This window comes from Sus scrofa, chromosome 5, assembly GCF_054392235.1.
Source record: "Sus scrofa isolate SSC_HxYL_T2T_F1_AM1 chromosome 5, Sscrofa_HxYL_maternal_Yorkshire_Landrace_v2.0, whole genome shotgun sequence".
Classification (NCBI taxonomy): Eukaryota; Metazoa; Chordata; class Mammalia; order Artiodactyla; family Suidae; genus Sus; species Sus scrofa.
The window spans coordinates 19970427-19994129 of record NC_139387.1 but is presented as its reverse complement, the minus strand read 5'-3'; the positions used below and the strand labels follow the sequence as shown (position 1 = coordinate 19994129).

Below are 23703 nucleotides of genomic sequence, written 5' to 3'. Positions count from 1 at the left end.
GAGCGGTTCTCAGCAAGGAAAGAGGGCTGTCTCGGAGGCACCCTGCCCCTAGAGCCACACTGGAGGGTGCAGGGGGAACACAGACACCCAGGTCCCAAAACCCAAACACAGAGAAGCACGAGGAGCTGGAAGGGAAGAGAGAAGGGCTTCGGGGAGGATCCTCAGCCAGAAGGAGAAGAGCCAGGCTTCCCTGACATCTTCCGTGGGGACCCCATCACTTGAGGATGCTAGGACACCAGTAGTCTCCTTCCTCCACTCCCTCACTCCACCCTCACCCCACACATAAAATTTCCCTGACGATGGGATCAAGCAACTTCACCTCCTCCCAAAAGCAAACACTCTTGAGATGGTCCCCCAGCCCCCCAACATACCACCGTCATCACTTCAGGGGGGTCCGGACAGAGACCTCCCACCTCCCCGGTACCCATCATATGTGCTGCTCTCCCCAAGCACAGACCTCAGGACACCCCCTACACACACAGACACCCAGACCCCACATCAGAGACCTTGACACATACAGATGCCCCATCAGACACAGACTTAACACCCAGATGTCTTCCCCCGACCCCCCATTCCCACCCTCAGGGATCCAGATACACAGCCCGCCCCTCTGCCCGCAGACCTAGGCACAGAGTCCCCCCACCAGGGATCTAGAGTCTGGAACCCTCCCCCCACTCACCCTATACCCCTCCCAAACACACACAGACCTCCTCCCACCCCCACAGACTCTGGGGCCCCCAGAGCCCCCTCCAAGACCCCCCCCCCCACACACACACACACGCACACACGGTCCAAGGCCCCAGGGCCTGGCAGATCCGGCACCAGGAAGGGCTGAGGGTGGCTGATATTCAAGTTGGCTGCTCAACCCGAAACCCAGGCCTGGGGCAGCTAAATGTTTGTGGCCATCTCACCACTGCGGAATGTTCTTTCACTGACAGCACAGGGCATGGGGGGAGGGGCGGGGGAGGGTTTGTGTGCAAACAGCCCTCCCACCACCTCAGCAGGAGAGGACTCTAAGCGCCCACTTCCCCGCAAAGCCAGAACTTCTGGGAGTTTCTGGGCTTCTTCCAGAGAGGAGCTGGAATCAGCCCCAGCCCTGGGAGGGGGCCAAGGCCTCACTATGGATGAGAACCGAGTTCCTTAGAGCAGCACCCTATGTCACCACTGTGCTCTCCCAGCTCCCAGGGCAGACACTGTGCTCTCCAGAGCCCCGAACCCCACGGCCCCCACCACCACTTTCCAAGCCTAACAAAGCCAGGACACCAGCTGCTGGGCATGGGGCCCACCCAGGCCTCAGAAAGGGGCTGCTTTATTGAAAGCTGTTCTGACATCACTTTTCAGACTGCTTCTCAGTCTTGGGACCAGGGATGGGAGTCCTCTTGTGACAATGGGGGCAAGTGGTACAGGTCTCCCCACACCCAGGGCTCAGTTGTGGGTGTTCCTGCCAGTGGCAGATGTGGTCCTAAAGGAATAGCTCTTGAGGGTCCCAGGCCCTCCACCGCTGGAGAATCTCAGGGCGTTGCTGCCCATGGTTCCCCCGAAGCTCAGCCGGCTGCCAGCGCCACCCGTGGAGTTCACCACAGCTGAGAGAGAGGGGAGGAGGCCCCATGAGCTGGGAGGCCCACCACCCAAGGCCCCACACTCCCGCCGGAGCTGCCCCGTCTCCTCCCCCACTCCCACCCCCTCCCCTTCCACCAGCATCCGGGGGCCAGTCCAGAAGGAGCCTCTCCACACCGCACCCCCCCACACACACACACAACTCTGCCCTCTTGCATGGCTTCCCTGGGCTGCTGAGCCCGGCTGGATGGGGGCTCCGGGGCCCCTGCTGAAAACTGTTAAAGGGAAGGGGCCTCTGGCCTCCATAAGGCTGGGCCTTCAGGCCAATGCACCATCCAACCGACCCTGCCTTGTCTGGACAGCACAGGTGATGCGCCCGCAGCCGGGGACTTACAGATGTTCACGGCTCCCACTCCATCTCCAGTCAGCCTGTGGGCAGAGGAGAGCAGAGACCTGTGAGGGTGGCTGTCTCTGAGCACCGGAGGAAGCGCCCCCCACCCTTCCATCCAGGCCCCACGCAGGACCGATTTCCTTCCCCCCTCCCCTGTGACAACATGAGGAGTGGAGGCGTTCCCGTTGTGGCTCAGCGCTAACAAACCCAATTGGTATCCATGAGGACACATGTTCGATCCCTGGCCTTGCTCAGTGGGTTAAGGATCCGGCGTTGCTGTGAACTGTGGTGTAGGTCACAGGTGCAGCTCAGATCCCATGCTGCTGTGGCTGTGGTGTAGACCAGCAGCTGCAGCTCTGATTCAACCCCTAGCCTGGGAACTTCCATATGCCGCAGGTGCAGCCCTAAAAACCAAAAAAAAAAAAAAAAAAAAAAAAAAAAAATATGCGGAGTGGGTTTCCTTTGTGGCTCAGGGAGTTAAAGATCTGATGGTGTCACTGCTATGGCTCCGGTTACAGCTGTGGTGAGGGTTCGATCCCTGGCCTAGGAACATCCCCATGCCAAAATAAAGAAAAATAAAATGTGGGGTGAGGAGAGGGGTTCATTTAGGCCCTCCGACCTCCTGGCTACGTGTCCTCAGGATGTCTCAGAGCCTCCAATTCCTTACCGATAATGAGGTCTAACTCAGTACCAACCTCACAGGGTTGTTTGTGAGGGTTAAACAACATAACTTACCTAAAGCCCTGGGCACACAGGATTCGGTCAATGGCAGCTGCTCTTATTGTTTATGCAGATGGCTGCCTTGCCTTAAGGGGTCATAAAATCCCCAAAGAAGGCTGCGGCTTATTGATTCCTGAATCTCGAGCCCCTAACATGAGGTCTGGCGCATACTAATTACTTAATATGTGTTGAAATAATTAGTGAATCATTGACTGAGTGAATTCAGCTCCAGCAGAGATGGGGGGGGAGAAAGAGGGATGGGGGGGTGGCTTTAAGCAGCCTGAGGGGCTGAAACAGGTCTTGCACTGGAAATTAAAAATCCATCTGAGACAGCTGGGTGTGTTTGTTTGGTGACTCACTGCCTAACGGTCACCAAGCCCTTGGCCTTGGGGATGAGTTTACTCAACAGGGGGAGAGGAGGCTTCAATTTATGGAGGCAGTGAGGGAAGTTCAGTGGCCTCCGAAGCCCCAGGTCTAGGAAGGAGGCGAAACAAAAGCCAAGGGCAAGAGATGGGGACGCTGGGACGTTTCCAGATGTCTTATCTGTGGATGGAATGAATTCACCAATCCATCAAGGTACGAATGAAGATCCAACTTCCTGGACATAAGTTTTATGTCTTTCGTGAAGAATTCCCTGTAAGATGAACCCAGCCAAGCTTCATCTCAGGCTGCAGGTGAGTATGCAAATTTCTCTGGGGACAGGGAAAATGTACGTCCTCCACCACATTCAGTCAATTCCACATGACCTGGCCCTCAATTACATAGTGACAAGCAGCCTGTTGCCATGGAAGATGCTTGGACCACGAATCAGCAGAACTTGACTGCACACTGGCCTTGTCCCCTCCATTAATAAAACTAACCACAGTTTCCCCTCTGTAAACTAAGGGGTCAGCACTACCTGACTTGCTTACCTGAAGTGTTCTGAGGATCAAATTAGATGACCCTGGAGTTCCCATCGTGGCTCAGCGGTAATGAACCCAACTGGTATCCACGAGGACTCAGGTTCGATCCCTGGCCTCATTCAGTGGGTTAAGGATCCAGCGTTGCCATGAGCTGTGGTTTAGGTCACAGATGCGGCTCAAATCTGGCATTACTGTGGCTGTGGGGTAGGCCAGCAGCTGCAGCTCTGATTCAACTCCTAGCCAGGGAACTTCCATATACCATGGGTATGGCCCTAAAAAGACCAAAAAAAAAAAAAAAAAGAAGAAGAAGAAGAAACAAATAAGATGACCCTAGTAATGGCCCCACCCATGAAAGCGCAACTATTACTCCAACTTTCCCACTAGCTTTATGCCATATGGCCTTTCCTTCTAGAAAGTCAGCTCATCAAGGGCAAGGAAGCAAGCGTCAACTGTGCCTTCCCTGCACTTCCCACCCCCAGTGCCCCGTGGACGAGGATACACAGGAAATGCCTGCTGATGGATGCATGTCAAGCCCCAGGCCCCTCAGAGCCCGAGCCAGTTTCTGTGTCCTCACCGGCTCTCCTCGCCCTCCAGCAGCTTGCGGTAGGTGGCGATCTCGATGTCCAGGGCCAGCTTGACGTTCATGAGCTCCTGGTACTCGCGCAGCTGCCTGGCCATGTCCTGCTTGGCCCGCTGCAGGGCGGCCTCCAGCTCCTCCTGCTTGGCGCGAGCATCCTTGAGGGCCAGCTCCCCACGGTCCTCAGCTTCGGCGATGGCGGCCTCCAACTTAGCACGCTGCGGGGAGAAGTGCGGCTGTGAGCTGGGGGGCAGGCCTCACCAGTCACTGCCTTCCCGCCTCCCCGTCCTGCAGTGAGCACCTGGGCAACTTGCGCACGGTGGCTTCAGTGGCACCAGAGAATCCCAAGGGTTTAAAGCACGGGTTTGGATACCCGATGCCTAGGTCCCAATTCTGGCTCTGCCACTTACAAGCCGTGGAATTGATCTTGGATGAATCAACCCGCTAAGTCAAAGTCTCCTCTTTCTAAAATAGCAGTAATTGGAATTCCCGTTGTGGCGCAGCGGAAATGAATCCGACTAGGATCCATGAGGATGCAGGTTCGATCCCTGGCCTCCCTCAAGGGGTAAAGGATCTGGTGTTGCCATGAGCTGTGGTCTAGGTCAAAGACGCGTCTCGGCGTTGCTGTGGCTGTGGTGTAGGCCGGCAGCTGTAGCTCCAAGTGGACCCCTAGCCTGGGAACTTCCATATCCTGTGGGTACGGCCCTAAAAAGACCAAAAAAAAAAAAAAAAAAAAAAACAATAATCACAGTATAGATAGGTAGATAGAGATATTGCAAGTAATTAAATGAAATTACACACAAGTCCTTGGCACAGTGTCTAGCATACAGTAAGCATTTAATAAATGCCATTATGATTTACTAATAAATCTTATCGCCCATCCAACCCCCAGTTGGAGGAGCTCCAAGGCTGTGGGATCCTAATTCAGTCCTCAAGTTTCAGGTCGTTGACCAGAACCAAAACCACCTTCAAAAGAGGAACTGGTTGGGAACAGGCTCAGAACAGGGAAACTTGGAGCACAGAGATGCTGCTTGGAAGCCCCAGATCAAAATGCCTAATCAACACCCACCCCCCAGGAGTGGGCAGGGGTGGTCTGATTCACAGCCTGAGCAGCAGGGGCCACGTCCAGCCTGGCCTTAGTCTTCCCTCTCGTGTGGCCCAACCCCCACAAGCGAAGACTGTATGTCCTGGGCCTCCTCTGGTTCAGCTCCGAGGGCCACCATCCCTGTCCTCCAGCCCAGCGCTTCTCCTCCTTCCTTCTCACACCCCTCCTCAGCCCTCAGATCCTCTTGCCTCAGCACACGCACTCTGCCTCTCTGCCCAATGCCCCCAGGCTCGCCCAGGAGGCTGGCTGATGCCCTCTGCCCCCATCCACGGGTCAGCATCCTCCTCTGTCACAGTGGTGCCCCCTTGGCAGTGCCACTCTGAGCCTCTCCACGGTGGTAGACTTCCAGCGTTGGGGCCTGACTCTGCCCTGCTGTGTGAGATGAGAACCGGATGTGGCAGAAGCTTCAGGGGTTTGGGAAACTGCCATTCATTATTCTGTCCCTCCCCTCCTGGCCTGGTCGCTGGCTCACGGCACCAGTGACTCAAGGCCCTGCATCTGGGCCAGGAGGCAGCCTCCGCCCTCGCCCTCATGTAAACAGGGCTGCAGGGCTCCAAGGGGAGGGCCTTTCTGGGTAGATCAGCCTGTATCCCATCCCTGGGCTCATCTGGAAATAAGCCCTCTGAAGCTGCAGCAGTCATCAGCTCCCCTCTCTCCCTCCCCACGGCGGACACCTGCTCAGGTTTAGCTACCCCTTGACCCCCACGCCTTGGCCAAGGCTTGGGGGACCCTTCCTCATCAATGCCCCCCACCCCAGCTTCACAGCACCTCCTCCCAAATGACCTCTCTCTGAGACCTGAGCCCTGACCATATGCCAGGTGTTGAGAAGGGAGGAGCTAGGAACCAGACCCCAGACCGGGGGTCTCTGTTTTAAAGGCATTTTTTTTTTTTTTTTTTTTTTTTTTTGCTTTCTAGGGCCACACCCACAGTATATGGAGGTTCCCAGGCTAAGCGTCAAACCAGAGCTATAACTGCCAGCCTACACCACAGCCACAGCAATGCAGGATCTGAGCCGTGTCTGCGACCTACACCACAGCTCACGGCAATGCCAGATCTTTAACCCACTGAGTGAAGCCAGGGATCGAACCCTCATCCTCAGGAATACTAGCGGGGTTCATTACCACTGAGCCACGACGGGAACTCCAATATATTTTAAGGCATTTTTAATATTCCAGTGGAGGTGGGCGGCAGTATTTATTTATACCTAATGAATATGATTTATCTAATAAGTCAATCCTAAATTAATCAAACAGAAAATGTCAGAGAGTGAGAGGTGTTTTCGGGAAGCTCACACAGCCTGCTGAGGGAGTGGCGGGGTGATTGAGGGAGCCATCTCTGGGAAGAGGTCTCTTGTCCTAAACCCCGGGACTAAGAGAGGGGCCGCCATGGGCAGAGCTGGGAGAACTGCATTCCAGGTAGAGGGAATGCCGAGTGCCAAGGTCCCGAAGCAAGAAGATGTTTAGCAAAAAAAAAAAAAAAAAAGGAGTTTCCACCATGGCGCAGTGGTTAACGAATCCAACTAGGAACCATGAGATTGCAGGTTCGATCCCTGCCTTGCTCAGTAGGTTAACGATCTGGCATTGCCATGAGCTGTGGTATAGGTTGCAGACGCGGCTCGGATCCTGCATTGCTGTGGCTCTGGCGTGGGCTGGCAGCTACAGCTCCAATTCGACCCCTAGCCTGGGAACCTCCGTATGCCGCAGGAGTGGCCCAAGAAATGGCAAAAGGACAAAAAAAAAAAAAAAAAAAAAAAAAAAAAAAAAAAAAAGATATTTGGCAAATGTAAGCTCCAGGAAGCAGCAAGAGGAAGCAGTGGGGAGTGGGGGAGGCACACTGGGAGCCACAGTGAGGGACTCTGCCAGCCTCCGGCCCATCGCACCCAAGTACACTTTTGCACCCAGAGGCAGGTGCAAGGAGAGGGCTCAGTATCGATGTGGTCATGAATGATGGTTCTAGTCTGGCCAGCCATCCCAAGGCTTCCTCCACAGGAATTCGTGTCCTCCCTTGGGCCAAACCAGGACCTGGCCAAGGACATTTTGTCCTGGAGAGCTCACAAGTGGGCCTGATAGACTTGACTGTACCAGCCTTGGCCGCCAGGGTGGCAGCAGGAGGGCTGACACCCTCGGCCCTCCCCTCCCCTTCCCCACTCCCCAGCCTCCTGCTCCTCATCCCGAGCTGGGCCCCAGCTGGCTGCCCTTCACCTGCCCCAGGGAGGAGGGCTGGTGCCCACCTGGTTCTTAATGTTGTCGATCTCCGCCTGCAGCCTCTGGACGGCTCGGTTCATCTCCGCAATCTCATTCCGGGTATTCCGGAGGTCGTCCCCGTGCTTTCCAGCCTGGGCCTGGAGGGTCTCAAACTGGAGGGGCCACAAAGAGAAGTATGGCGGGGGGTGGGCCATGCGTACAGGTACCTCGTCTTCGCTGCACCCAATGATGCCCCCAGGTTCTGAGTGACAAGCCCTCCCAGCTTATCTTCCCTCCCTGGGAAGCTCCAGGTGGGGCTGGGGACAGGGTGGACAAGGATGGCTCCCCAGGCCCATCCCCCTGACCCCAGGGCTCTTCACATTCGCATGGTGTCCTGATGCTGGAGGATCCGTGGAAGTCTGAGACCCTCACCTGTTAACCCCTTTGTCAGAGCCTCCCATTTCACAGATGAGGAGAACGAGTCCCAGAGGACAGAAGGGACTGCCCGAGGGTCACGGAACAAGTCTGAACCCAGCCATCCTCACTGGCATTACCTGTGTCCTCGCATGTCCCTAGCTCTGCAGAGACATCACTTCTCCGCTGCTTTTAATCCCCACCTGAGACCCCCTCCCCCAGGACGCTGTTACCCCACCCCTGCCCCTGCCCACTCCCTCAGCACCTGCACCCACCCAGTGCCTGCAATGAAGATGTTTGGCAGGTGTGAGCCCGTGGACCCAGGATCCAACCCTTGCTCCTCCGTCTACTAGATGCGTGGAATTAGACAAGCTACTTAACCTCCCACTGCCTCCGTTTCCTCATCTGTAAAAGGGGGATAATAATAGTACCCACCTAATAAAGCTTTTCTGTGCTTTATGTGAGTCAATACAGGTATAACATCTGAAACACTGCCTCTCACGGTGCATACTCACCAACTATCAGCTGTAATAATCATTAATCCATGTCCATTTCCCCCGTCCTGTCCCCCCATCAGGCTCAACTCTGTCCCTGCGCAGGAACCTGGCCTTCTCGTCCTCTTCTTCCCAGGACCCTGGAGACCACCACACACTTGAACTCTGTGTCTGTCAGCACAGGGGTGCTCAGGCCCCCAAGGCTTGAGACAGGGTGAGGAGTAGGGGAAGCCGCCACCAAGGACTCTGCCAGGAAGAGAAAATAGATCCCCAGGGGCCACACACCTTGGTCTGGTACCAGGCCTCGGCCTCGGCCCGGCTGCGGTTGGCTATCTCCTCGTATTGGGCCTTGACCTCGGCAATGATGCCGTCCAGGTCCAGGGAGCGGCTATTGTCCATGGAGAGGACCACGGAGGTGTCCGAGACCTTGGACTGCAGCTCTTTCAACTCCTGTAGGGACCAGACAGAACCTCGGGATGTGGGGCATGACCCATCCCTGTCCCCACACCCATCCTGGGATTCCCTGCACTCTAGGGAAAGGAAAAGGGAGATGAGGCAGAGTGGGAGGGAGTCATCAGGCACTGAGGCGACACAGACCGAGCACCTTCTAAACAGCCGCCCAGCCCTGGCTCCCAGAAAGGACCCATTAGCACCTTTTCAAATCAAAGAGTCTGGCGGGGTTACAGCAGACAAATAAGTGACAGAGGGGTTCCGGTCTCAGTGGCTCAGTGGTAACGAACCCGACTAGTATCCATGAGGATGAGGGTTTGATCCCTGGCCTCATTCAGTGGGTTAAGGATCCAGTGTTGCTGTGAGCTGTGCTGTAGGTCACAGATGCAGCTTGGATCGCACGTGGCTGTGGCTGTGGCTGTGGTGTAGGCCAGCAGCTGCAGCTCCGATTCAACCCCTAGCCTGGGAAGCTTCATATGCCACGGGTGCGGCCCTAAAAAAAGACCAAAAGAAAAAAAAAAGTGACAGAGTATAGCAAATTGTGGCAGCTCCTGGCTACGAGGTGGTATTGGGGTTGAGCTCTATTGTGCAGGGGATCGTTAGGGATGGGTCTGACTTATTTTATGTCACATTCACCCCATCACGGCGAACTCTGCCGCCTTGAACACTGATGATACAGCCGTATATATGAACGGGAATTGAACCCATGGTATACCATTACATGAAAAAGGTATGATTCTATTTTATTAAATATATATCTTTCTATATAACTCTATGTGTAGATATGCACAGAAAAAAGTCTAAAAAGTAGATAACAAGATGATAAGAGTAGGTATAGGAGACCTGTTTTCAATTTTATGCGTTTCTTAGTTTTCTTGAGTTTTTTGCAATGAGTATGTATTTCTCTCATAATAAGAGGAAAAAATGTGTATACATGTATATATGCACACTCGCTTATGTATGTAACATGTGATAGACATATGGAGACCCACCCTGAGACCAGAAGTGCCCAAAATCAGCCTCCAGGATCCAGCCCCTGAAATTAACGCGCGTGGGAATTCTCCCAGGGAAGCTCCTGGAGGCTAGATGTTCAGGCAAAGACCAGCTTGAAGAGAAATGAGAACTGGTCTGTAATTAGCCTCACGTTCCAGACCAGCCATGATTGGCCATCCTATCTCCTGTCTAAAGTCAGAGGCACACACTGATGGAATGAAAAGGTTTTAAAATCCCTGTAAGGGAAAGGAGCGAGAAGCCCGGGACAGGGCTAGGATGAGTGGAGAGAAGGAGACAGGGTGGCAGCAGACAAAGTGGCTGGGTGGTGGCACTCCAGTCACTCCTGACTCGGGCTCCCCTGCCAGCCTACCCAGTCCACCTGTGAACCCTGTCACAGCCGGGATCCCTTCATCAGCCTCCTGGTTTCCTCCAGCCCCTCCCAGTTCCCCTTCCTGGAAAATGGTCATCCCAAGTCTCGGAAAGGCCAATTTTGACGGACCCCACCCTGCTGTGCTGCCCTAGCTCCTCCTGAACTCCTCACCCATCATAGATTCCTGAATCCAGAATGAATAAAGAGCAGGATCGACTCCCTACGCACAGCCAGACTGACCCTGAGGCGGGGGGTAGACCAGATGGCCCGGTGGTTAGGCTGTGTAGGACACGGTGTCTCTCCCCCACCCCTGAGATCCTCACCTCCTCGTAGAGGGTCCTGAGGAAGCTGATCTCATCATTCAGGGCGTCCACCTTGGCCTCCAACTCCACCTTGTTCATGTAGGCGATATCCACATCCTGGGAGGGGCGGTGGCAGAAAGGGGACGAGGGACAGCATGTCCTCAGTAAGAGAAACACCAAGCAGGGGTGGAGCAAACTAGCACTGTCCGACCCCCAGGACCAAACACTACTGCCCAACAAGAGACATACAAAGTCCTCCAGGCTGCCTGATAGGCCCTGGGCAGGAAGCGCCCGCCACTGGACCCACCCAGGCTGAGACGGGCGTCATCCCCACACCTCACCCGGACCGCAGATGCCTTCTCAGCACTGCTGCCTGGAGCAGCCCGAAGCCCCAAACCTAGCACTTCACCAGTTCCTAAAGGCTTTGGTGGTTGAGACGTACCCCCGGCTCTGCCACCTCCTAGCTCTACAACCTTGACCAAATCGCTTCAACTCGATGAGCCTCAACTTCTCATCAGTCAAATAGGAGAGCATGAAATCACTCAGACTCCAGGACACGGCTCCCAGAGATGGAAACTCTCTGGCCTAAATGTGTAGCTTGCCGCATGGGTGATACAAGGCAGGCAGGCCACAGATAACACCGCCGGTCCAGAGGATGTGGTCTTTCCCTGTGGCTAAGCTCCTGTGGCGGGCTCACCCTTGAACCTCCAAGGAACCAAACCAGTACGCTGGGAAAGGTTTCTGTGGAGGGGCCAGGAACCCTGAGTGAGTGTGCTTTGAATTAGAATCTTAAGCCCCTCAAAGATATTCCTAAGGCCTTCCCACCTCAGCTTGCATACCTCCAGGGATGAGGAGCTCACTCTGCCTCAAGGCAGCCCATCCCATTCATTTAGCAAATATTTCAGGTCTGCCATGTGTCACCCTTGTCTGTAATGAAAGGTTCTGTGATTGAGCTCTTCCTGATTTAGGGTTGAAATCACCCTTTCTAGCCTCCATCCTCGAGTCTTAATTCTAACCCTTCCAGAAACAAGTGTAGTGACTCGCCAGACACACACATAAATACACACACAGACATGCTCGCACGTACACACACACACACACACACTCACACACACACACACAACAGGATGTGCTATGAGGGCCTGACTTCCAGATCTCTCCTTCTCCCAGCCCAGCACTCCCTTCTTGGAGATGCCAGCCAGACCTTGAACTCGGGTTCCCTCTAGCTGCTCAGGTGAGAGGCATGTAGTCTCCTGTCCCTTGTGTTTTCAAACGGTGTTCCCCACCCTGCCTGTCTGGCCCCTCACCTTCTTCAGCACCACGAACTCATTCTCAGCAGCCGTGCGATGGTTAATTTCATCTTCATACCTGTGGCACAGAAGGGGAGCAGAGTGTTGGTGCAGCTTTGCCTCCGTCCTAACCTATCTGCCCTGCATGACCTTTGCTCCTAATGCATGCCTAAAAAAACAGGTGTCAGCTACAAAACAAAATGTCCTGGACTTTTCTTTCTTTCTTTCTTTTCTTTTTTTTTTTTTGTCACACCTGTGGCATGTGGAAGTTCCCAAGCTGAGGATCAAACCCAAGCCACAGCAGCCACCTGACCCAGAGCAGTGACAACACCTGATCCTTAACCTGTGGCACCACCAGGGAACTCCCCTAACTTTTCCATAGGGTTCTTCCTGGGGCTTTGAATCTTGGCATGGGATGGGGGTGGGGGAGCAGGGAACAGGTGTGAATTAAAGGACAAAGGCTGCCTACACTGGGCGTGAGAAAGCAAATAACAGCCATGCTTACAGACCACTACATAAGGGCCGGCACTGTAAAGTGCTTCCCATATATTCGCTCATTTCATCCTCACAACGATCCGATCCGATCCGATAACAACAGTGCTGTGACTCACAGGGAGAGGAAGAGAGGCACAGAAAGCCCAAGCACTCTGCCTGGTCACTAAGCTCCTGAGTGGTAAAGCCCAGACGTGAAGCCTGGCGGTCCAAGTCCTGAGTCCACACCATAACCACTACTCAGTCCCACCCCCTGAGGGTGAAGAAGGAGCCTGAAAAGAGGAACCTTGTGGACTCAGAAAGGGGGAAGAACCAGGTCCCAAGTAGGGGGTCAGGCCCCCATCTCCACCCCGGCAGCCCCCCCGCCCATCCCTCTTTCTCCCAAGGAGCCTGCCCCCTGCCTGTAGGTGGACATCAGCAGAGCAGATCACAGAGGAAGCCAGCAGGTGGGCCTGACCCAGGATTTACGTGAGGACCCAAAATAGGTTTCAGAAACGAAAACACAGCCATGTCCATGAGGTTCTGGAGAGCAGCAGGAGCAAGGTGGGGCAACGTCAGTGGGGAGCAGGATGCTGGGGCAGGCAGAGGCCCCCCAGGAGCTCAGACCCCCAAAGTCCACTCCCCCCCACAGCCTCTAGAATTGTCAGGAAAACATCCGCCAGGCCATCTGTCCACGCTTCTGCACTGCTGGTCCCAGAGAGGGTGCAGATGGGAGCTCCCTGGGCGCCTGCACTCAAGGGCCCTCCCAGCATCCCCTTATCCTCTTCCAGCTCTTCCTTCCTCCTCCCCCATCCCACCCAGGGCTCAACCTGGCTCCCCAGGAAAGTGCTCTGCTGGATGGGCTCTGGGGGTGGGGATGAGTGGGGGATGGGGGGAGACACAAGCACACCTGCCAGCAGGGGCTCACTGGTTGCCCCAGGCCCTCCCCGCCCTGCACCTGTCTGGTTCCACCTGCCCTGGGATTAATCTTGTTGATTGTTGCCCTAGGGAAGTGGGGGGGTGGGGGGAGAGGCCTTTGTTTGTTCTACCTCCAGTCAGAGCCAGTGTCCAGCTTAGTCATACACCCCCAGGCAGTGCCCAGAGCTCATCACCCTCAGTGCCCACCAGTCAGGCTGTCCACCCCAAGCCTCGGGCTTTGGTTTCTATTCAGTGAGAACAGAGAGTTCAGCAGGCACCTCAAAGGCTTGGGCTTAAGACCCTTTCTTCCTGGCATCCGCACTTCCTGCCCCTCTTAACAGCCTCCTTTCTGGCTCCTGCCCTGGGCAGACCCAGCCCCCAGCCCTGGCACCCCCTTCCCTCGCTCACAAGGACCAGGCTTTCATCCCTTCCCTCCATCCCAAGTAACTTCTCTCCATCCCAAGTCAGCTCCCTGTCTCCTCCCAGGAGTCAGGGGCCCAAAAACAAGCCCTAGAATTCTCAGCGATCTGCTAGAGAATCTCGATCAAGTCCCTGAAACTCTCTGGACCCTAAGTCTTCATCAGGGAAAAAAAAAAAAAAAATGGAGCTGGCCCAGAACCATCTGAGAGTTGTGCAAGTTCTGACGCACGTGTGTCACAGGACACCTTTCACCCTGCCCTCTCCTGGGCCTTGATCAGGCTCCCAAAGGGAACAGTGCAGATCAGGGCTGGTTTGAGATCCGTCACCCTGGGAGTAAGTCAGGAGAAAAGACCAGAATGACTTGGAAACAGCCCCCAGAGACAAAGAGGAAAGCGGAGAGGCAGGGGACAGTTTAGTCAAGACCTTCCCTTCCTGGAGTCCTTGCACGAAGCAGCTGCACCCTCTGACCTCTGACCTCTGACCCAGAGAGGAGTTGCAAAGAGTAAGCTGAGAGGGGCACACTGGCCCAGGGCGTGGATCCCCCCAGTCGCACCGGGGTACAGTACTTATTCTTGAAGTCTTCCACGATGTCCTGCGTGCTCCGAAGCTCCGCCTCCAGGCGGCCCCCATCCAGCTGCAGTGCTTCAAGCTGCTTCCGCAGGCCAGCAATCTGGGCCTCAAAGATGCCAGGAAGGCGGCTGCTCTTGGTCGACTTCTGCTCCTGCAGCAGCGCCCACTTGGTCTCCAGCAGCTTGTTCTGCTGCTCCAGGAACCGCACCTAGAAGGGGCAGGGGAGCAGGAAACTCATGAGGGGCAGACCTGCCCCCTCTCAGCGGAGCTGGGAGGGTCTCCAGCCACTCAGCAGAGTCTGCGCTCCCACTGCCTCTGTTCCCACCCTGGGTCCTCAGCCCTTGCCCTCTCTTCCAGGAAGCCCACCCTGAATAGGCCTGTCCTCCAGGCCTCTGCTCAAGTGTCTCAGGGTGTGTCCAGGGCTCAGGTCACTGTTGTGTCCCTGTGCTGGTGCTTTCGGGTCTCTTCCCTCCTCCGCTCCCCATCTGGTCACCAGTGATGGTCTCATCTCCCTCTCTGAAGGGCTGCCCTCTTCCTGTCTGCGTTCTTGAACCTGTCTTGGCCTCTTTCCTTTCAGGCTGGGACCTCATCTCATCATCTCTCAGTAGCCTCTCTCCCCTTCCCTCTTCCTCCAACAAGACCTCAGGACAGGATGCTAGAATCAAGTCAGTGTAAAAGGAGCCCCTCCGGAAGACCAGTATAACTGGGGGTGGGAAGCGAGCCTCCTCAAAACCAGCAGCTCAGGGAGCAGGACCTGGGGGCTGCTGCTCGGCAGCCGCTGGAGGAACCTGGGCCTGGCGCTTCCTGCAGAGGCTGCAGCGGAACCTGAAGATTGTGTAAGGTCTGGAGGGCGAGGAGAGGAGGACACAGGGGGCCAGGGAATCAGAGAGGTACACAGAGGCAGGACAGGGAAAGCCTGCTCCATGCCCAGGGAGGAGACCTTGGCCAGAGGGGACCCTCAGTTCCTGGGTCCAGCCCCACGAGTCTGCCCCTCCCCCCCTGCCTCCATCCCCCAACACCTTTGGGACCTAAACAGCCAGGAAAAATACCTCCTAAATGGCCCTCCCCAGAGCCCTTAGTGTCCCCAGATGGGCTATCTCCAAGGTCAGGTATAACCTCCCCTGTAAGCATGGAAAGGCGGATGGAAGACCAGGTAGGTGTGGCAGAAGGACCCAGGAGCCTCTCTGCCTCCAGCCCTTTATTTCCAGCATCTGCTGGAGAGTAGCTCCCGGGGAGGGGTGTCACCCTTCCCCATCTCTGACTCCACACAGCCAATTGGCAGAGAAAGGGGCCCAGAGAAAGAAGTCCTGGCCCTGGTGTCTGGAACTCGCAACCTGAGTCTGGTGACAAAAGCGGCACAAGAACTCCAGTGGAATCACAGACACAGCCGGCCAGGGCAGCGGGAGAGACCCATCGCACATTCTGAGAGGAAAAAGCAGGATGATTTGGGCAGCTTGCCGAAAGAGAGGGACAAGAGTCACAGGGTGCTTGGGCACGGTACGGTCCCTGATTTTAGCAGGAAGAGAGCCCGCACCAGCCCTCGCAGCCCTCCCAGCGCGCTTAGCCCGTGTGCGTCAGGGCGCGGCGCCTGCTGCCGCCTGGAGCCTGGCTCCGGGCCGCGCTCCAGGCTCACCTTGTCGATGAACGAGGCGAACTTGTTGTTGAGGGTCTTGATCTGCTCCCGCTCCTCCTGGCGCACCTGCTGGATGGAGGGGTCGATGTCCACCTGCAGCGGGGTCAGCAGGTTCTGATTGATGGTGACCTCGCGGATGCCCGCGCCCACGGGGGCCCCATAGGATGAGCGCACGGCCACGCGCGGCCGCGAGGCGCTCAGGCCGTAGAGGCTGCTGCTGCTGCTGCTGCCCAAGCCACCGAGGCGCGCTGAGCTCAGGCGCCCCTGGGTGCCGCGCCCCGGGAAGGCGGCCGAGCGCGAGCTGAAGACCTGGGAGCTGAAGTGGACGGACATGCTGGCTGTGCGGGCTGGACTGAGCGGCAGGCGACAGAGGGCCGAACTCGCTGACCTCTGGGAGACTGGCCACTTTTATCCGCTAGGCGCGGGGCGGATCGGCTTACACAGGTAGGGGCGGGGCTGGCCGCCGGCCACCTTTCTCTGCCTGCCGGCCCCTCCCCGGGCCGCACTTCCGCCCTCCGCCGAGGCCCAGGCTTTCGGTCCAAGCCGGAACCGTCCAGAGTATGGAGGAGGGTCATAGGCGCCCAGATTCCTTGATGCCGGCAGACGCGGAGAGCGGCAGGAGACAGCGGTGCCAGCCATCTGAAGCTCAGTCAGGGAAGGCTTCCTGGAGGAGGAGTGGGGACGTGGTAAAGAATATCCAGATTCCTGAGAAAGAGCAGAAAGATCGGGCGGTGAAAGATTGGGGAAAGTGGGAGTTCCTGTCGTGGCTCGTTGGTTAACGAATCTGACTAGCATCTATGAGGACACAGGTTCGATCCCTGGCCTCCATCAGTGGGTTAAGGATCCAGCGTTGCTGTGAGCTGTGGTGTAAGTCGCAGACTCTGCTCGGATCCTGCTTTGCTGTGGCTGTGGCATAGGCCAGCAGCTACATCTCCAATGTGACCCCTAGCCTGGGACTCTCCATATGCTGTGGGTACAGCCCTAAAAACCAAAAAGAAAAAGAAAAATGCAGCTCGGATCCTGCATTGCTGTGGCTATAGTGCAGGCCGGCAGATGCAGCTCTGATTCAAACCCTAGCCTGGGAACTTCCATATGCTGCAAGTGTGGCCCTAAAAAGCAAAAAATAATAATAATAAAAAAATTTAAAAAAAAAAAAGATTGGCAGGACAAAATGTTCTAGTCCAGAAATCAACCCCAGTGCCCTGAAAACCAGGAAGGCAATCCCTGACAGCCTGCCTCCCAAGTCCAGCTCCTCCTTGAGAGGTCAGCTCCATTCTTGAGTAAGCTAACCCCAAGGTGGGCCTGGCCACATGCCCCCACATCCCATTTCCACACAGAAACTAGGCCAGGTGGGGCCCAAACCCCACCCCCTTCCTCCCCACTCTGATCAGCATCTGAAACGCAAAGGCCTCTGGCAATGGATGGGTCCCCCTGGACCTGCACTTGCCCCCACCCCAAAGCACATTCCTGTCCACTTATTTTATTTGTCCTCCCAGAGGAAAGGACACCCCTGTGTATCTGGGACACTTTGTGTGAATGTCTATTCACTGCTGTGTTGTACACACCTGCAGGCCCCTGGGCTTGGCTGTGGGTGTTTATATATGTGTGTGCATGTCTGTGAACGTGTGTGCGTTTACATATGTGTGTGCATGTCTGTGAATGTACACACAAGTGGGAGTCTATATTCTGGGGGCAGGGGAAGCACAGGTGCACACTTGTGTACTCACACTGTGCACAGGCTTGCATGTACATTCCAACTCTCCTCCCCATCCCTCACCCCTGCCATTGTCCTATATAAAGGTCCCCAGCTCTCATCATCTCCTCCGCTGGAAGCCACCACCAAACAGTTCTCAGCAGTGCAAACTCAGCCCAAGATGGGCCTTAAATGTACTGGAACAGGGAATGCCGGACCGAGGCTGCTAAGTGCAGGTCTCACTTCCCGGTAGCCTCGGGCCATGTGCCGCACCCTCTGCATGACCCTACCCCTACTTTAGCTAAGCTCTAGGGGCAGCCTGAGGACCCCCCCGGAAAGAGCTGACAGGACTGACAGCTTTCGCCCACGTCTTTCTAGCCCCACCCAGGGAGCTGGCCAGGTTGTTCACCTTAGACGGTCAAGGCGACGTGCGGGCTCATTGTTAAAATGGCTCATCGTGCTGACCTCGCAAATAAAGTAAGAGAAGAGCACAGTGACCCATGAGATGGACCGCCTTGCTCAAGTGACATCCTAATTTCGCCACTGGTGCCTACTTTGCCAAGACGATGAGACCCCCCCCCCCCGACCATGGGACCCTGCACACCTCCAGCTTTCTCAAGATTATGAGACCACCCTACCCTGAGACACCTCCGACTCTCTCAAGACTATGTGACCACCAGAGTCCAGCTGCAGGCAAAAGAGAAACTAACCTCCCCCCAGGGAATCCAATCGCCCATGCGTGGGGTACAAGAAGGACCTGCCAGAAGCGCGGAGGGTGGGGGGGGGCTCTTCTCAAGGGTATCCTTACCCTTTAATAAATTTCCTTCTCTTTGCCCGAACACCCGGCTCGTTGGCTTTTTCTTCTCCGCACTCACCTTACACAGACCAAGCCCTTGGGGGCATCGTCTGGAGGAGGTTGGGGGGGAACACCCTTCCTGGTTTCCATTTCGGCCACACCAGGAGGACCAGCCGGCAGCAGCCACTCCTCAGTGATCGCACTGGAGACCCCCCCTCCCCTCCCTCTCCTCCATAAAGGTATTGGGACAGCTCACGCCAGAGGCCACGAGGATGCCCGAGGAGACCTTCAGTGTGTCTGCTGCAGGATGTGTGTGTGTGTGTGTGTGTGTGTGTGTGTGTGTATCTAAGAGAGAGAGAGATTTACCCTGGAATTCTCACTTGCAGCTTGAAGAGCATACAGATTTCCTGGCGCAGCAGTGGTATCTGTAATATGGAGAGAAAGTTCAAAACGGAGGACCTGGAGTTCCCGTCGTGGCGCAGTGGTTAACGAATCCGACTAGGAACTATGAGGTTGCAGGTTCGGTCCCTGCCCTTGCTCAGTGGGTTAACGATCCGGCGTTGCCATGAGCTGTGGTGTAGGTTGCAGACGTGGCTCGGATCCCGCGTTGCTGTGGCTCTGGCGTAGGCTGGCAGCTACAGCTCCGATTAGACCCCTAGCCTGGGAACCTCCATATGCCGTAGGATCGGCCCAAAGAAATAGCAAAAAGACAAAAAAAAAAACAAAAACAAAAACGGAGGACCTGAAATCAGCCGTATCATCAAGATCCCACCCAGGCTCCAGACACGATTCCAGCTGACCAAACAAACAGGAAACACAGACTCCAGCACAGATGAAGGCTCCAGGACCAAGATACTTTAACGAGCTGTTAAACCTCTAAATGAACAGAGTCAAAAGGGCTGTCAGTGGAAACGAGGCTGACTAGCATCCATGAGGACGAAGGTTGGAACCCTGGCCTTGCTCAGTGGGTTAAGGATCCAGCGTTGCCGTGAGCTGTGGTGTAGGTCACAGACACAGTTGGGACCTGCGTTGCTGTGGCTGAGGTATAGGCCGGCAGCTACAGCTCTGATTGGACCCCTAGCCTGGGAACCTCCATATGCCGAGGGTGTGGTTGTAAAAAGACCAAAAAAAAAAAAAAAAAAAAAAATCACACTTAATGGCCTACATCTTCCTTCTCCGTTTCCCAAGCCCCCTTCCCCTTTCTCCTGGAGACTATGCGACATACTATGTGACCTATCACATGAAACCCTAACTATAAAAAAGCCCTTGCCCCAATAGCAGGGGGTCCTGAGTGCTCTCTGATCAGTGCTCCCGGACATTCTGTTGGTGGATAAACCTGCTTGTGATCTCACTGCTCCAAACTCTGTTTCTCTCACCTCTACCCTCCTAACCCTGGGGATCCCACTCCTCCCTGCCCCCAACCTCCAAGCAGGCAAAAGAGACCAATCGTTTAATCTCCATCCCCTCACCCACTACCACGTACACACACACATACATAGACACCGCATCACTCACATATCCATGCACACCCACACACTCATTACACATACACACTGTCACACACACACACACACACACACACACGCACATACCACATCACTCATGCAAACACAAGCACACACACGTACACATGACACAGTCACATGCAAATTCACATGCACACATACACATTCACACACACACACATTCCAAAGTCCTTACCCCTCAGCACTCACACTCGAATCTTTTTCCCACTACCTCCCACCCCCAGCCTCCTAGCCCTCTGCCCCCTAAACCCACCCAAGTTCCACAGCTGGTCCCTCTTTGCACCTCCACCTGCACCCCCCGCCCCCACAACTTGAGCCTGCCCAGGAGGCTATGCCCTGCCCATTCCAGGAATTCTTCTCACTGACCCCCCACCCCCCAACACTGCCCCCTTAGAGCCTGGCCTGGGAAACCTTCAGCCGGGCAATGCTGGTGACCCTGAGCAAGTCATTGCCCCTCCTTGGGCCACAGTTTCTCCACCAAAGGTGAGATCCCCAGGTTCCTGGAGAGAGGGAGCTGGGAGGACCCTGCCAAGAAGAAAAGTTCTGCAGGCTTTTCAGGCCCAGGACGCAGCCTCACCTCCGGCCACATTTCCCCATTCCAGAGCTGCCCGGGATCCGCCCCTCACCTCTCCATCCCCCCGCCAAGCCTTCCGGGCAGCTCCAGCCCTGCCCAGGCTCCTCCTGTTGCTCCAGGCCCAGGCCAGAACCGTGAGCCCGTGGGGTGCCAGGCCGCCCGCACAAACATCCCCTGGAGGACTTACAAGGGGCTGTTGACACCGAGAGGCTGAGGACCATCAAAGTCCTGCCCCCCTAGAGTGCCCCGTTCAGTGGGTCACCTACGCTCAGTCTCCCACAGGCCCATGCTTTCAGCTGGCCTCACAGAGAACCCCTTCGAAGATTCAGGGTAGACTCTTGAGATGAATTAATTCTCCAAACCTTTCCTAGTTGTCCTTTCCCACTTTAGACACTTACTCCCATCTCTGCGTGTTTTCTCTCTCAATCTCTCTCTCTCTCTCTGTGTTTCTCTCTCGCTCTCTCTCTCTCTCACACACACACACACACCCCTACGTGCCATGCACCCTCACCTATCCTCCCACTACCCTCCTGGCCTCCCCTACACCTCTGGACCCAGAGCTATGAACAAACAAACAGCCCCAGGTTCTCAGCCCCGCTTGGTTTCACTCATCCTGCTCAGACGTCATGGTCCTGCAGCCCTCGCAGGTGGTTCCCTCCTGAGAGCTGGGAGAGACCGTCTTTCCAGCTCTGGCAGCACTTGCAGATCCATTATTTATTGTCCATGCCCTAAAAACACCTCCTCAGATTCCTAAAGACAAAAAAAAAAATGTTTAAGGCATAATTTGTTTTCATTATCTTGGAATTCCAAAGATTGCAATCATAACAAAAGCCATTTAACATTTCCGCATGGAATGTAATACTTTATAAACAAAGTCAAATGATGAAACACAAGGAAGCAATGTATATGCCAGCCAACAGGCTACTTTCCAAGAGAGACAAATCCGTAAGAAAAAGATAAGCCTGAAGAAAAGTGGGCAATAGACACCGATAAATATCAGCCAGTGTTTATAGAGCACTTGCTTTTTTTTTTTTTTTTTTTGTCTTTTTAGGGCCGCACCTGCCGCATATGGAGGTTCCCAGGCTAGGGGTCGAATCGGAGCTACAGCGGACTGCCTACGCCACAGGCGCAGCCACTAGGGATCCCAGCCTCGTCTGTGACCTACATCACAGCTCAGAGCAATACCAGATCCTCAACCCACTGAGCGAGGCCAGGAATCGAACCCACATCTTCATGGATCCTAGCCAGCCTCATTTCCCCTGCGCCACAATGGGAACTCCCAACAGAGCACTTACTTTACATGCAACTGGCCCTGCTCCAAGCATTTCGCTTAGCATAGGTTATTATCCCATTTTAAGAGAGGAAACTGAGGCACAATGAATTTAAGTAAATGGCTCATGGTCACATGGCTAGTGTGTAGAAAAGCCAGGATTTGAACTTTGGCAATTTGAACCACTAGGTTACTACAAAAAAAGAAAAGACACAAGATCAAATAGCCAATATGGAAAAAAAAAAAAAAAGATGCTCAACTTCACCCAAATTGAAGAAATACATCAAGAATAGCAATAAAAAGCTATTTGCTTTTGTTAACTTATGAAAGACTAAATAGTTCGGGAAGTGTTGGGGAGTATGTGGGTGACCAAAAGTTGTGTCCTTTGTTTGTGGAGTCATCCATTGGCACTTTCTCTTAGAGGGGAGGTTGGCAATAGCTATCAAAATTAAAAACATTTGGGGAGTTCCCATCATGGCTCAGCGGTAACAAACCCGACTAGTATCCATGAGGACGAGGGTTCAATCCCTGGCCTCCCTCAGTGGGTTAAGGATCCAGCATTGCTGTGAGCTGTGGTGTAGGTCACAAGTACGTTTGGGTAGGGGGGAGAAGGTAACAGAGTTTTTAATCAGAGAGCGTGGATTTTCTCAGTGACCCATTGTTGAGAGTGAGGTGTAGGGTACAGGGTGGGGAGGAGGAAGAAAATAAAGCAATAGCAACCAGGGGGACCCGGAGAGGGTGTTGAACAAAAGCAGAGAGAAGAGCTTAGCGAAAAGAGGATGTAGCTGAGCCTGGGGGCTGTGAGTCGGTGGTGAGCCCGGGTCTTGAGGATCTGGTTTTCTTCATGATGCTTTGCAGTTTAGAGCAGAGAAGGTCAGCCTTCAGGCTCAACAGGACTCGGAGTTTATCCAGCTGGAGGAAACTGAAGGGTAGGGGTCAGAGTGGGAGGGGTCCAAGCTGCAAAAGCAAGTGGGGGGCAGAAAACGGAACAATTGCAATCAGGCCTGGGGATGTTGGTACAGCCAAAGAACCCATCTGCTGAGAGTGAGAGATTTATGAATGGTGTGAGATCAGAGTTTGAGACATTGGAGCAGTTTAGGGTCTAGAGAGGGGCCATGAGCAGAGACAAGAGAAAGAGATGGATGTGAAAGTCACTGGAACTGAGGAGCTAAAGAATGATTAAATTAAGATGTTGAGTGATGTTGGGTCACGTGATGTTGGGTCACATGACTGGAGATGAGGGGGCCAGGGTGGAAAGGGGCACCAGGAACCAGGTGCCAGAGTTCTTGGTGAGTGTGAGGGAGCGGCTGGGGGACAGGAGGTGACCGTAGGGCCCACAGGGACAGGGTAGACATGATACAGCTGCTGGCATGAGCATCCTGGGATTTTTAAAAATAATGGAGATTTGTGCAATCGATATATAAAGGTAAGGAGTTCCCTTGTAGCTCAGGGGGTCAAGAAATAGATGCAGTATCATGAGGAAGTGGATTTGACCCTGGCCTCGCTCAGTGGATTAAGGATCCCATGTTGCTGCAAGCTGTTGCAGATGTGGCTTCGGATCTGGCATTGCTCTCACTGTGGCATAGGCCCCAGCTGCAGCTCCAATCTGACCCTCAGCCCCCCACTGATGGACCCTTATGTTGGTTCCTGGCAGCAGAGACCACATGTATGTGTGCACTTTTGGTGAGAATATCTGTAGGATAAGTTCCTGGCAGTGGAAATACTTAGTCAAGAACAAAGTGTATTCATCCCTTTGTTTATTGGGGCAAAGACTTTCATTTTTTTAAGGTGAAGTTTTTAATATTCCTTTTTTTTTTTTTTTTTTTTGGCTCTGCCTGTGGTATGCAGAAGATCCCAGTGATCTCAGGGATCAAAACCTTGCCAGAGCAGTGACAATGCCTGACCCTTAACCCACTGAGTCACCAGGGAACTCCCAAATGTCTTTTAAAAAAATTTTTTTTCTTGTCTTTTTAGAGCCGCACCAGTGGCTTATGGAAGTTCCCAGGCTAGGGGTCCAATTGGAGCTGGAGCTGCTGGCCATTTTCTGCCCCCCTCCAGTTCAATCTTTCTTTTGCAGCTTGGACT

At 54.6% G+C, this 23703-nt stretch overlaps 1 long non-coding RNA gene across 2 annotated transcripts; it reads right to left on the bottom strand.

Moving 5' to 3' along the window:
• Positions 1-1267: 1267 nt before the first annotated feature.
• Positions 1268-16141, bottom strand: LOC100626722 (keratin, type II cytoskeletal 7). 2 transcript variants are annotated; one of them, XR_014803261.1, is made up of 9 exons: positions 15760-16141; positions 14123-14334; positions 11766-11826; positions 9786-10575; positions 8629-9742; positions 7483-7608; positions 4145-4365; positions 1952-1986; positions 1268-1583 (listed from the first exon to the last, which is right to left on the bottom strand). It is a non-coding gene; the product is annotated as a keratin, type II cytoskeletal 7 (long non-coding RNA). The 2 variants fall into 2 exon arrangements; XR_002343948.2 differs by having other exon boundaries at positions 8629-8793; positions 10480-10575.
• Between the last annotated feature and the right edge of the window lie 7562 nt (positions 16142-23703).